A 13283-nucleotide genomic window follows, 5' to 3' on the forward strand; every position below is an offset into this window, starting at 1 on the left:
ATACATTTATTAGGTATGTGTCTGAGGATATTTTCCCACCGGTTAATCGACGTGTAACACCGCTGGGGGCTTTTGAATTGCCAACTTAAAAACGAAAGTAAAATATGTTAGTCTGCACTGACATTGATAGTGGTTGAGCGAGCGTTTCAAATGAATTCCTATAGAAGTAGGAATTAACTGAAAAACGTTCACCCTGTTCTGCTCGTTCCTCACCGTGGATGCGCACCGTTTTAAATCACTAATATGAGCATTTTAGTTTAATTTTAAAATTAGCACCTTTTGGGGGGAGGATTGCTTGAAATTATTTTACAAAAGCACAATGTTGTGTTTTATTGCGACTGTACACAAATATAAGTTAACACTTTGCAGTTTGAATGTCGTCCTGTATAATGACGGAGTATGTTTTTTTTTTTCCAATCGCACCCACGCCACACACACACACACACACACACACACACACACACACACACACACGGTTTACTATCTTTGTTGGGACTCTCCATAGACTTAATGGTTTTATACTGTACAAACTGTATATTCTATCTCCTCACACAAACCCTAGCCCTAAACCTACCTATCACAGAAAACTTTCTGCATTTTTACATTTCCAAAAAAAACTCATTCTGTATGATTTATAAGCTTGTTTACCCATGGGGACCTCTATTTAGGTCCCCACTGTGACACGAGCCCCCATGAGTCGGTGTGCATTCAGGTTGAAGTCCCCACCGGGATAGAAAAACATGAACACACACACACACACACACACACACACACACACACACACTCCAGCATTGTAATCTTGACATCGCAGCCTGTTCATTATAGCCTTCATAAAATATAATAATAAAATAGTCAACCTAACATATAAAAATTACACTGCTCTAAATAGTCAGTAGTAAAATTCATACATTCACAGTAAGCACCGCTCCACTGTGATGTTTCCAAGCACATTTTTGCGCTTGTGAAGACGATGATTTTTTTCCATATAGGAACATGAGTGAAGAACAAAGCCTATAATAAAGAATAGTTTAGCATCCAAATACATCGCAAATGTTGAAACAAGAGGGTTACGTGAGCCCAACACTGCTTTCTTTCATTTTTATTTTTACATTAAATTTAAAGGATTTGTTGTGGAATATTTTGAGTGTATCATAAAATCAGAATAAGGTAAGTCAAGTAATATTTTTGGTCTTTTATATATATATATATATAAATATAGCTGCGAGCAGTGATGAAGGGCCAAAGCCGGCGGTACCGCCACCCCGGTGCCTTTAGGTAACTAAAGGCACCGGGGTTGCGGTGCCACCGGCTTGGGCCCGTAATCGCTGCTCGCAGCTATATTTATTATTATTATTATTATTATTATTATTTTGTCAACCTTTCGGGCACTTTTGGGGCCCTTAACATGCTCGAAAACTCTTGAAATTTTGCACACACGTCAGAACCCGCGGCCATCAGGGCCGGACTGAAGCTGGTACCCGGGCGTGGCAGGGGGGCTCGACAGCGCCACCTGGAACGGGATCCAAACACGTGTCCATAAATCAAACACGCTTGCATGTAATAATATGAAACTCGGTACACATATAGATCTCATCGGGCCGAACAACTTTCGTGCTCTAAGTTTTACGCCAGCCAAACAGGAAGTTGGCTATTTAGCGTTGTTTGGAAACGCATGCTGTGGAATTTAATGTACTCCTCCTAGGGAATTCATCGATTCGCCTCCAAACTCGGTGTGCATGAAGTCAAGACATTGAGGATGCTAAATTGCGGACGGATTTTTGATATCTCGAACGGTTTGGCCGTGGCGAGGAAACAAATTTATGGCGAAAAAATGAAACAGGAAGTGTGTTATAACTTCTGCATACATTAACTGATCTTGATGAAACTTCAGCAGTGTGTTCGTTGTAAGAGGCCGATCACATGGATGTGACTATTGTGAGTCAAAGTTATAGCGCCACCAACAGGCAGCAGGAAGTACATCACTTTCAAAATGCTTTGAAATCAGTGTCTTATTTTTACCCGATTTGCTTCAAACTTTATGTGTACAATGTAGACACACGGCAGATGTAAACCTGTGAAAGGATTATTGATATCTTAGATACTGTTGCCGTGGCAACGCATCAAACTTTAATATTATTTTTTGATGCTTTTGAGACTCTTAACATACTTGAAAATGCATGAAACTCGACAGACACATCACATTTATTATCCAGTAGACATGTGCAAAGTTTCAGAAACGGGCGTGGTGGAATGGCTCAGTAGCGCCACCTTTAGTCAAAAATGGGGGCTTAGTTTTTCCTAGAATCACAAAACTTGGTAGGTATATTGTTCTCATCAAGACGGACAACTTTCTAATTTACAGTCATAACTTTAGACCACCAGGAACTCAGATATTTTGGTTTGAATGTGGATTTTCTGGAGAATTTTCTCTCTCTCTGTCTGTCTCTGTGTGTGTGAGGGGTGGGAGGGATTTTTCTGTTGAGTTTAATGTTTGTTTTCAAGGTTTCAGGGGCTTTTGGGACCCTTAACATGTTTGAAAACTCTTGAAACTTTGCACACAGGTCAGAACCCACGGCCATCAGGGCCGGGCTGAAGCTGGTACCCGGGCGTGGCTGGGGGGCTCAACAGCGCCCCCTTGAACGGGGTTCTAAAACTTGGTCCATATATCAAACACGCTTGCATGAATTAATATGAAACTCGGTACACATATAGATCTCATTGTGCCGAACAACTTTCCCCCGGTCAAGTTTTACGCCAGCTCAACAGGAAGTCGGCTATTATGGGTTGTTTGGAAAACGCTTGCTAAGGAATGTGAAATACTCCTCCTAGAAAATTCACTGTGTCCCCTCCAAACTCGGTGTGCATGTAGTCAAGACTTTGAGAATGCTAAATTGCGGACGGATTTTTGATATCTCGAACGGTTTGGCCGTGGCGAGGAATCGAATTTATGGCGAGAAAAGAGAAACACGAAGTGGAATAACTTCTGCATACATTAACTGATCTTGATGGAACTTCAGCAGTGTGTTCGTGGTTAGAGGCCGATCAGATGGATGTAACTATTGTGAGTCAAAGTTATAGCGCCACCAACTGGCAGCAGGAAGTGTGTCACTTTCAACATGCTTTTGACAAAAGTGGGGGGGTTAGTTTTACCAACAGTTATAAAAATCAGAATATATATTGGTCTCACCGAGCCGGACAACTTTCTAATTTACAGTTATTAGCTCAGAGCAAAAGGAAGTCAGATATTTTGGTTTGAATGTGGATTTTTTGGATATTTCAGACTCGAGTTTTTAGCCACTCTTCCTAACTGGTTTATTTTATTCACACCAAACTTTTTCAAAATGATGAAAATACATTAAAGATGCTAAATTGTGAACGGATATTAAACATCTCAAACGGTTTTGCTATAGTGAGGGACTAAAGTAATGTACAAAAAGGAAACTAAAAGCCTCATCTTCTAAAAATGTAATTAAAAACCATTTATTTCTATATAAAAGTATACAAATATCACAACTAAACCCATTTTATTCTTTTTTTTTTCAATTTAATAATTATTTATAAGTTTAAAAATAGTAATTGTACTATTTAGTCACATAAAAGTCAAGTCATACATAGGGCTATACTGCCCTCTTGTGTTCAAAATCAGGTAGGCCTATTGTATCTACATAAAAATATACTAGGTTTGTGACGGTGAGAATATTTTACCACCGGTTAATCGACGTGTGACACCGCTGGGGGCTTTTGAATCGCCAACTTAAAAACGAAAGTAAAAAATATGCTCGTCCGCACTGACATTGATAGTGGTTGAGCGAGCGTTTCAAATGAATTCCTATGGAAGTAGGAATTAACTGAAAAACGTTCACTCTGATCTGCTATTTCCTCGCCGTGGATGCGCACCGTTATGAATGCCCGTGCAGCCATGAGCATTTTAGTTTCATTTTAAAATTAGTGCCTTTCGGGGGGTGGATTGCTTGAAATTATTTTACAAAAGCACAATGTTGTGTTTTATTGCGACTGTACACAAATATAAGTTAACACTTTGCAGTTTGAATGTCGTACTGTATAATGACGTAGTATGTTTTTATGTGTCCACTGCGCCACACACACACACACACACACACACACACACACACACACACACACACACACACACACAGTTTACTATCTTTGTGGGGACTCTCCATAGACTTAATGGTTTTTATACTAACTGTATATTCTATCTCCTCACACTAACCCTACCCCTAAACCTACCTATCCCAGAAAAAAACTCATTCTGTATGATTTATAAGCTTGTTTACCCATGGGGACCTCTATTTAGGTCCCCACTGTGACATGAGTCCCCATGAGTCTGTGTGCATTCAGGTTGAAGTCCCCACCGGGATAGAAAAACATGAACACACATATACACACACACACACACACACACACACACACACACACACACACACACACACACACACACACACACACACACAACACACATTCCAGCATTGCAATCTTGACATCGCAACCTGTTCATTATAGCAATAAAATATAATAATAAAATAGTTAACCTAACATATAAAAATTACACTGCTCTAAATAGTCAGTAGTACAATTCGTACATTCACAGTAAGCACCGCTCCACTGTGATGTTTCAAGCACATTTTTGCGTGTGTGAAGAGGATGATTTTTTCCATCGATATTGGAACACGAGTGAAGAACAAAGCCTATAATAAAGAATAGTTTAGCATCCAAATACATCGCAAATGCTGAAACATTTTGATTCTAATGAGAGGGTTACGTGAACCCAACACTGCTTACTTTCATTTTTATTTTTACATTAAATTTAAAGGATTTGTTGTGGAATATTTTGAGTGTATCGTAAAATCAGAATAAGGTAAGTCAAGTAATATTTTCTGTCTTTTATATATTTATATATGTGTGTGTATATATATATATATATATATATATATATATATATATATATATATAGCCTATATATATATACTGTATTTATATATATATATACAGATAATTAAGGTAATATATACAGATAATTAAGGTAATATTTATATATGTGTGTGTATATATATATACTGTATATATATATATACTGTATATATATATATATAAATATATATATATATATACTGTATATATACAGATAATTAAGGTAATATATACAGATAATTAAGGTAATATTTATATATGTGTGTGTATATATATATATATACTGTATATATATATATATATATATATATATATATATATATATATATATAATATAGCTGCGAGCAGCGATTACGGGCCAAAGCCGGCGGTACCGCCACCCCGGTGCCTTTAGGTAAAGGCACTGGGGTTGCGGTGCCACCGGCTTGGGCCCGTAATCGCTGCTCGCAGCTATATTATTATTATTATCTCCAGGTTCAGGTTGGTGTGTGTTGGTTTTTGTCCACCTCAATCTCCAGGGGTGCGTGTGTGTGTGTCTGAGTCTGTGTGTGTCCACCTCCAGGTCCAGTTTGGTGTGTGTGTGTGAGCCTGTGTGTGTCTGAGTCTGTGTTTGGGTCTGAGTGTGTGTCTGTGTTTGAATCTGTGTGTGTGAGTCTTTTTGAACGTGTGAGTGTGTGTGAGCCTGTGTTTGAGTGTGTGAGCCTGTGTTTGAGTGTGTGAGCCTGTGTTTGAGTGTGTCAGTAAGTTTGTGAGTTGTGTGTGTGTGTGTGTGTGTGTGTGTGTGTGTGTGTGTGTGTGTGTGTGTGTGTGTGTGTGTGTGTGTCCAGTTCCAGGTTTGTGTGTGAGCAAAATTTGCAACAAAAAGTCTGTGGAGCAGTCATAGCATAGAATGTAGCAATGGCACAAAAAGTCTTTAAGTTATCTGACACTAAGTGTTGGCAATGGGGATGTGTACTTGTCAATAAAAATATATGATATATATATAAACATATATATATATATATATATATATATATATATATATATATATATATATATATATATAACTTAATCACCCCCTCCCCGGTCCCCAAACACCACACCAACGCAAATAGAATCTAATGGGCTTTATGCACAGCTGCACTACTTCCTGAACTTCAGGCAGGTCCTTTGTTTCCTGTCTGCCATTATTGGACCAACTGATTAATCCAGGTGGTCAGGCACACCTGGATTAATCAGTTTGTCCAATAAAGGCAGACAGGAAACAAAGGACCTGCCTGAGTTTCAGGAAGTGGGGCAGCTGTGCATAAAGCCCATTCTGTGGGAAACACTGCATAGGCCTAGATATCAGAATATTGTAATTTAATTTCTTCCAAATATAATGGTAAGAAAAACAGTAGAAAGCATAAACAGAAATAAACAGGCTAGTAAGCAACAAATACCCCAAGAATGTTGACACCAATGAAATGAGCTTTAAGTGCCAATTTACAGGAGATCTGAAGACATCAGCATAATAAATGAGGTGAAAACAGGAACTATTGTCATGAAATAAAGAGTGTTTTCAGCAGATCTGTTAATATTGATGAGCCTCAGACTATCAACACTCATTCAACAAGCCATTCAGGATCATCAGCAGATCATCTCACTTTATTCTGAGTGTTTGCTGTTAGAAACACATTATTTGAGTCTGGATATATGACAAAAGATTATAAAACTGCTCTATTGAAAGATGATGCTGAAGCTGATATTTCTCTCAATATGACAACACCAATACTACAACAAACAAACACTAATGCCACTCATCTTCAACCACTACAGCCACATAACTATGAACTGAAACATGGTTTGATTTTATGATAACTACATTCATTGTATTAAGTTAATTAGATCTCTAACACATAACAGTTTTTATGTGCAGAGACTGACAATCTTCAATGACAATTAGATGATTATCTTTGCCTAATGTTGCGAACAGCAGCTTAGCTAGTTATATTCCTTTTGTTTCTGTGATTTATCTCGGGATGCCCATCCTGAGGTAACTAGAGAGTACGTCAGCTCCAGTCTGGATCCAGCCTCTTATGAAGACTTGAGATGCCCAACACCTGTGAAGAGACCAACTCTTGACAGGACTTCAGATGATGCCAACTCTGAATCAACGTGATCTCATCAGAATACTGTGCATTTTTACATAAAGTGTGATTATACCACATGTACATTACGTACACATATGTATGATTATGTAGTTGTAAAGTTAGTATAACTTTATTATTATAAAAAACATCATTGAATGTAATTTAAGTGTTTTGTCGTGTTGGGGCAGGGCTTTTTACATGTCTCAAAAGTAACAGATAAAATTGAAATATTATGGACATTTATAGTACTATGAGTTACTGTTGCACTTTCTTTTGTACTTTTGTATAAAAAAACTGACATGCCTTTTATTTAACAAAATTGTTTCTGGACATTAAGTTTTAAAGAGATATGTTTTTAAAATATTATTCATATATACTTTTTTATATTCCTACAGATGTATTTGTTGCACTGTTTCTTATACAGTTATTGCTAAACTAAAATACAATTTTCAGTTTGAAGTTATGTTTGTGGCTGTGGCAAAATAATATATTACTGTCAAATGTATGCCAGATAATACAAATACTCTAGTTTATGGTATGTATTTGTTCATGTTTTATTAAGGGATAAGTCTGAAACACGGCATGAAATAATTCTAATGATTCACTCAGGGCTAGTAGCGGCTATACAGCTGCATACAGACACACACACCAGTGTTGAGAAGAGGAAGAGTTGCTGCATTAGAGTCATAACGGATCTATGCGAGTTCACACCGGATTCACAAAAAAAGTTTGTCCTGAAAGATGGAGCAGTTCCCACTTTAAAAGCAGAAGCTGATGTTTATGGGTCAAAACACGTTTTATGCTTTGCCTTTGTTGATGTGTTTTCCATCGCTATATCGTTTTTGTAGCAACGCTGTTTCAAACACATACAAACTTTATTTAAATCCCACCAGCGACCGTTGAATGATGGTGTTAAACATTTTCTTTACTGTGGTAAAACCATGGTTAGTCTCGTAATGTGCTCATGGTTCTGACAACAGATATTTGGCTACATTCGTTTTGTGGAGTGTGTGTGTGTGTGTGTGTGTGTGTGTGTGACTGTGTGTGTGAGTGCTGACCAAATAATCCCTTCGAGGATTGTAATATTATGAGGTAGAACGATTGTATGAAATGCATGGATATTTCTGCGTGTTTTAACATAAACAGCAGTAGCATTTACAAATAACCGCGTATAGAAAAAAAAGAGATATCTAAACAAAAAAACATACCTTTCTGAAACGTCCTGTAACGGCCGTTCGTGCACAAGTTCTGCTCGATTCCTCTCCACTATTCTCTAAGTCTGATTCGGGCTTTAATTGATAAGGCAATATTGACGCCTGTGTTTACATTACACCGAAGCACATGCAACTGGTAACGGACGTGACGTTTCCGGACAGCGTGAACTAGGCGGTAAGCGAATCACAACACACTGGGCCAAGCTGACCAATCAGAGCCCGTTGTGTATTTCTGAGGGAGAGCCTTCTTATAATCAGTAAACCATCAGACCGTTTTATGAGAGACACAGCGGTGCAGAATAAAAGTAGATATGAAAAATAATGCGTTTTTTTTTTTTTTTTTTAATGAAGCATGAACACATGTATAACACATGTATAACACAATCAAGCCTTCGAAAAAAGCTGATCAACCATCCATTTAACAGCTGCTGAAAATACTCTATTGTGTAAGTCTTGGACATTGTTATTTTAAACCAATAATAGGGTAAAAAAAAAAACAGCTGAGGGAGAATGAGCATTGAGTTATCTGACTCTAATATAAGTAATCTGACTCCATTGAAGTTATTGTTGTTCTTTAAGATATGTTTCAGTATCTAGATTTTACATTAGAATACTTTAATATTAAGTTCAGCACAATTCTGTTCAGTTTATAAGCACACTAGTAGATCAGTAGTATGTAGTGGGAATAAGTGTGTGTGTGTGTGTGTGTGTGTGTGTGTGTGTGTGTGTGTGTGTGTGTGTGTGTGTAGCAAATGGCACAGATGTGTATTAGAGGTGTAAGAGACACAGTCCTCAATCTGCATAATGACGATTCCCTCGCATCTGATTCACAGCATTAGCATACTGTAATGATGAAGGTCATTGTCCCTCGTTTAATTCACATGTATAGCCTACTTCTAAACTGATAACTGTCTTACTAGGGCTGTATATAGTTCTACCCATTTCACCTCAATAGTTCCTGTTTTCACCTCATTTTGATGCTGATGTCTTCAGATCTCCTGTAAATTGACACTTAAAGCTCATTTCACTGGTCTAAGACTAAGGGTATCTGTTGGTGACAAATATGTGGCTACGTTTTTCTGTGCAAAATCCTGTGCAATCAAGCCTGTGAATGTCCTTGTAATTCGCTTCAACCTTTCCGACCGTGAAAGATTATTTTATGGAAGTTTCAAGTGGTGTGTGTGTGAGTGTGCTTTAAAACTACGTTCAGAGTCGATCCAGAATAGTTGGAGAGAAAATCCTTCCTGATGCATCCATGTGTGGCAGGTGGGATACAAATTTGCAGGGCTTGAACCCAGACAATTAGCAGACTACGCCCCGATGGGATTTACACCCAAAATTAGTGATTTTATTCTAGCAAGGCACTCAAGTTCGTAGATGGATTAGCCAGAGACAGTGGCCCAGTACAAAAATAGATTTTTATTTTTAAACTCAAGAAACACTCACACAATAATTCGCTCCACAAAGTGTTTGGATTTCACAGCAAGGGAATGACCACACTTGGTGAACACGCAGCCACAGCACACCCCAAGGGACCCACCACCGCAAGGGGCACTGCTCCCACTGGCAGCTCTCAGCACCTAGACAGAGGGGGACAGGTGAAAGTTAAACTCAAATTTTCATCCATGCAGGTTACAGTTACAGCAGAGTCCTGCACGGGTTCGGGTACCTGCGGGTGCCTGTATTTCAAGTTGATCCAATAATTTAAAATCCATATCAGTTTATTTGTGCCTGCGCCCTCCCAGGAGTCTCTCACTTCTATCACAACCGCGCGGGATCTGCCTGCAGTCGTTTATATGGATCCTGATGAGTTGACGAAAAGAATAGCTAGTGGAGATTATTGTGAAGTTGTCGACAGGGATGGCCTTTTGACAGCTTCGGCTGAAGTTGTCCTTGTGTTAATGGTCGTGTAATAATCTAACAAGGTTAGATGTTATGGGAAGAAGGAGGCAGGAACCCGCGAACGTTCAACTATTTTAATAATAAAAATGAACAAAAAACGAAAAGTAAAAGATAGCAACCCCTCACGGACGACTGCTGTCACAAATAACAAAAACACAAACACAGGCCTGTCCTCTCTCGTCCTTCACTGTCGTCGCTCCTACTTTTAAGCTTCCGCTCCTCCATGAGAGATACGAGACCGATCACATCAATCATGCCACCGGTCTCGCGCCGTTCTCTCACGGCCCTCGACCTCGTCCTGCTCGCCACAAATAACTTCTGTATGACCTGGAAATAAACATTGTTGTAATTGTGTCTATAATGTGATATGCTAAACTGATTTTATTTCGGGTGCGGGTCGGGTGGCGGTTCTATTTTAAGGGTCGTGTCGGGTTAATTAGTGCTGCTGATGGTAAACGGTTTGGATGCGGTTTTAAGCACTGCGGGTATGGGCGGGTGCAGATTTACAAAATCAGTTGTAGGTCGGTAGGTAGTCAGCTAGTAGGCCACCTGTTCAGCCCATGATAGTACTAGGGCTAAGACAGATAGTACAGAGATTGTACAGAGCCTCCTAGCTCTGGTTGTTATCCGAGAAATTGGAAGCTTGTTAGTAGATTTTCTCTCCGCCATCATGCTTTGTACAATCCAACACTCCTGCAAACTTCAAGCTTGTGCATGTGATATTGTAAGCACATGCTTGAGGTGGGTGGGTGGGGGGGATCTGTGTCGTGTGCGCGAACTGTGATTGACAGGCAGATTTCACACAGCCCTGCGCTGACTGGACTAGAAGAACCGGGAGCAGTGGATTTTTGCCAAACAAATAACAGGCTCTAGGTCAGAGGTCTTCAATCCTGCTCCTGGAGGGCCACTGTCCTGCAGAGTTTAGTTTGCTTCAGCACACCTGCCATTGGATACTCAAGGATTTGGAAGAGCTTGATGAGCTGATTCAGGTGTGTTTGATTAGGGTTGGAACTAAACTGTGCAGGACAGTGGCCCTCCAGGAGCAGGATTGAAGACCTCTGCTCTAGGTGGAGGTAGAAGCGCGAGTTTTTTCCAAAACCATCTGATTTATGTTGTTCTGTCGGAGCATAGTTTCGGTTTCAGTAAATATGATAAAAAAAAAAATCTTTAAGTAGCTTTAAGTAGCCTACCCTGACCAACAAGACGAACAGAAACTTGTGACCGACATTTTAGAATTAGCAGCTAAAAACGATGGATGCAATTAAGCGAAAACAACAGTGGTCCGAGGAGGAAACAAGCTGCTCTCTTGCACTCTGGTCCTCTGCAGAAGTCCAGAGTAAATTAGATGGGGCTTCACGGACGAAACCGGTTTTGCAGCAAATTCAGCGAGAGAGAGATGACTGCAGCGGGGTTCAACAGGAGCGTCAAAGAGATTAGCAACAAACTTAAAAAACTAAAGAAGGATTATAGGGACCAAAAATAAGACCTCGGTCGAAGCGGCAATGGTCGCCCAGATCGAAACCCACATTTCGACGTTCTCGACTCTGTCCTCGGCGATAGACCGGCATGCCAGGTGACCGGGGCACTGAACTCGGCAACAATAATGCTCGGGTCAATGGTGGATGATTCGCTGCAGCAAAGTTGTACTGATCCTGGTAAGTTCTGTTTTTACATTATTTTACTTGTTCCCAGCCTGTGTTTCTCAGCTGTTCAGCGAGGTACTAATTTCTCACATCAGTGTTTGCAATGTTGCTAGCTAGGATATTATCTGTGATTTCATTGTATACAGTATGCTATCACAGAACAGTGTATAAAGTGTAGTGGACAAAAATCTTTGTTAAAAACACTGTCTTTGTGTTTTTGTTTATAGAATTGTCTGCCATGAACGACAGTGATGACAGCGTTGAGTTACCGCCACCGCTGGGCTGCAGCTCTCCCGCGCCGTCGTGTAGCAGCTCTGGAGACGCATCTTCAGAACGGGGCAAGACTTGGTGTGCAAAAGGTCACATCATACACTATGCAAACATTGAGATGTGTGTATATACTGTATATATTACTTTCAGGTACTGAAATAATGTTCATATTGATTCTTCATTTAAATTAATTAACCGCAATACAAAATGCTTTGATATATAACAATTAAATTTGATTACACTACCTAAAACAAAGTAAAAGTCTAGAAAAAAAATGAAGTTTAAAATAGAATATAAAGTCAATCTGACATTAACTTGCTATATACAATATAATGTTGATGATCTATTATGGGACATGACCAAAAGATGAAGTGATAGTGATGTAGTATGATGCTATATACCAGTCACAAATAATATTTTATCATGTAGCAGATGCAGATGCGTAATTCCCTGCAGAAAACACTTATTCACAATGCTATGACAACACACTGATGATCTGTCATCTGCTATTATTGTTGTACACAGGAAAAAGGAAAAGAGACAGCACTTCGGAGCTGGTGCAGTATTTGGAAAGGGCAGATGAGAGGTTCCAGCAAAAAAATGGATGATGCCTTGCGGCGGGACATGAGAGCGGACACACAAGCTCAAGTGCAAAAATTATTGCAAATAAATCAAGTCAAGTCAAGTCACCTTTATTTATACAGCACTTTTTTACAATACAGATTGTATCAAAGCAGCTTCACATTGATAAAATGAAAATAATACAACAAAGTTTGTTTCTAGAAGAAAATTGCATCGTCCACCCTAATTAGGCAGATCAATAATACCGTTGAATATTAAATGTCCCCAACTAAGCAAGCCAAAAGCCAAGGCAACAGTGGCAAGGAACCAAAACTCCATCAGGTGACAGAATTGAGAAATAAACCTTGGGAGAACCCAAGCTGCTAAATTAACTATTTACAATTTTATTTTCATTTACATTTATTTCACTTTACATTTAGCAAAGTTTGTTTATCCCCTTAACAGGCAAATATCGTATACGGTTTGTGTGTGATTTTCATACGATTTTTATGTATTTTCATATGAATAAAGAATGGGGGGGGGGGTCTTTTCTATAAAGACTTTTCTATAAAGAAGTCTTTTCTATCAGAAGTCTTAAAGACTTCTGATAATAGGTGAATAGTGGGCCTGGAGTTGATGGCCAAGCCATA

At 39.1% G+C, this 13283-nt stretch overlaps 2 protein-coding genes across 2 annotated transcripts in view; one reads left to right on the forward strand and one right to left on the reverse strand.

Moving 5' to 3' along the window:
* The window catches only part of LOC308691831 (uncharacterized protein), a 66820-nt gene extending 58428 nt beyond the window's left edge, over nucleotides 1-8392 (reverse strand). The window contains exon 1 of the mRNA XM_081367394.1: nucleotides 8252-8392. The gene's annotated coding sequence lies outside the window, so the exon portion shown is untranslated. The remainder of the gene's footprint in view (nucleotides 1-8251) is intronic.
* LOC308697603 (uncharacterized protein) overlaps nucleotides 1-13283 on the forward strand; it is a 641328-nt gene that overhangs the window by 121301 nt on the left and 506744 nt on the right. The gene's annotated exons all lie outside the window — the stretch shown is intronic.

This window comes from Scardinius erythrophthalmus (assembly GCF_964197995.2).
Source record: "Scardinius erythrophthalmus genome assembly, chromosome: 1".
Taxonomy (NCBI): Eukaryota; Metazoa; Chordata; class Actinopteri; order Cypriniformes; family Leuciscidae; genus Scardinius; species Scardinius erythrophthalmus.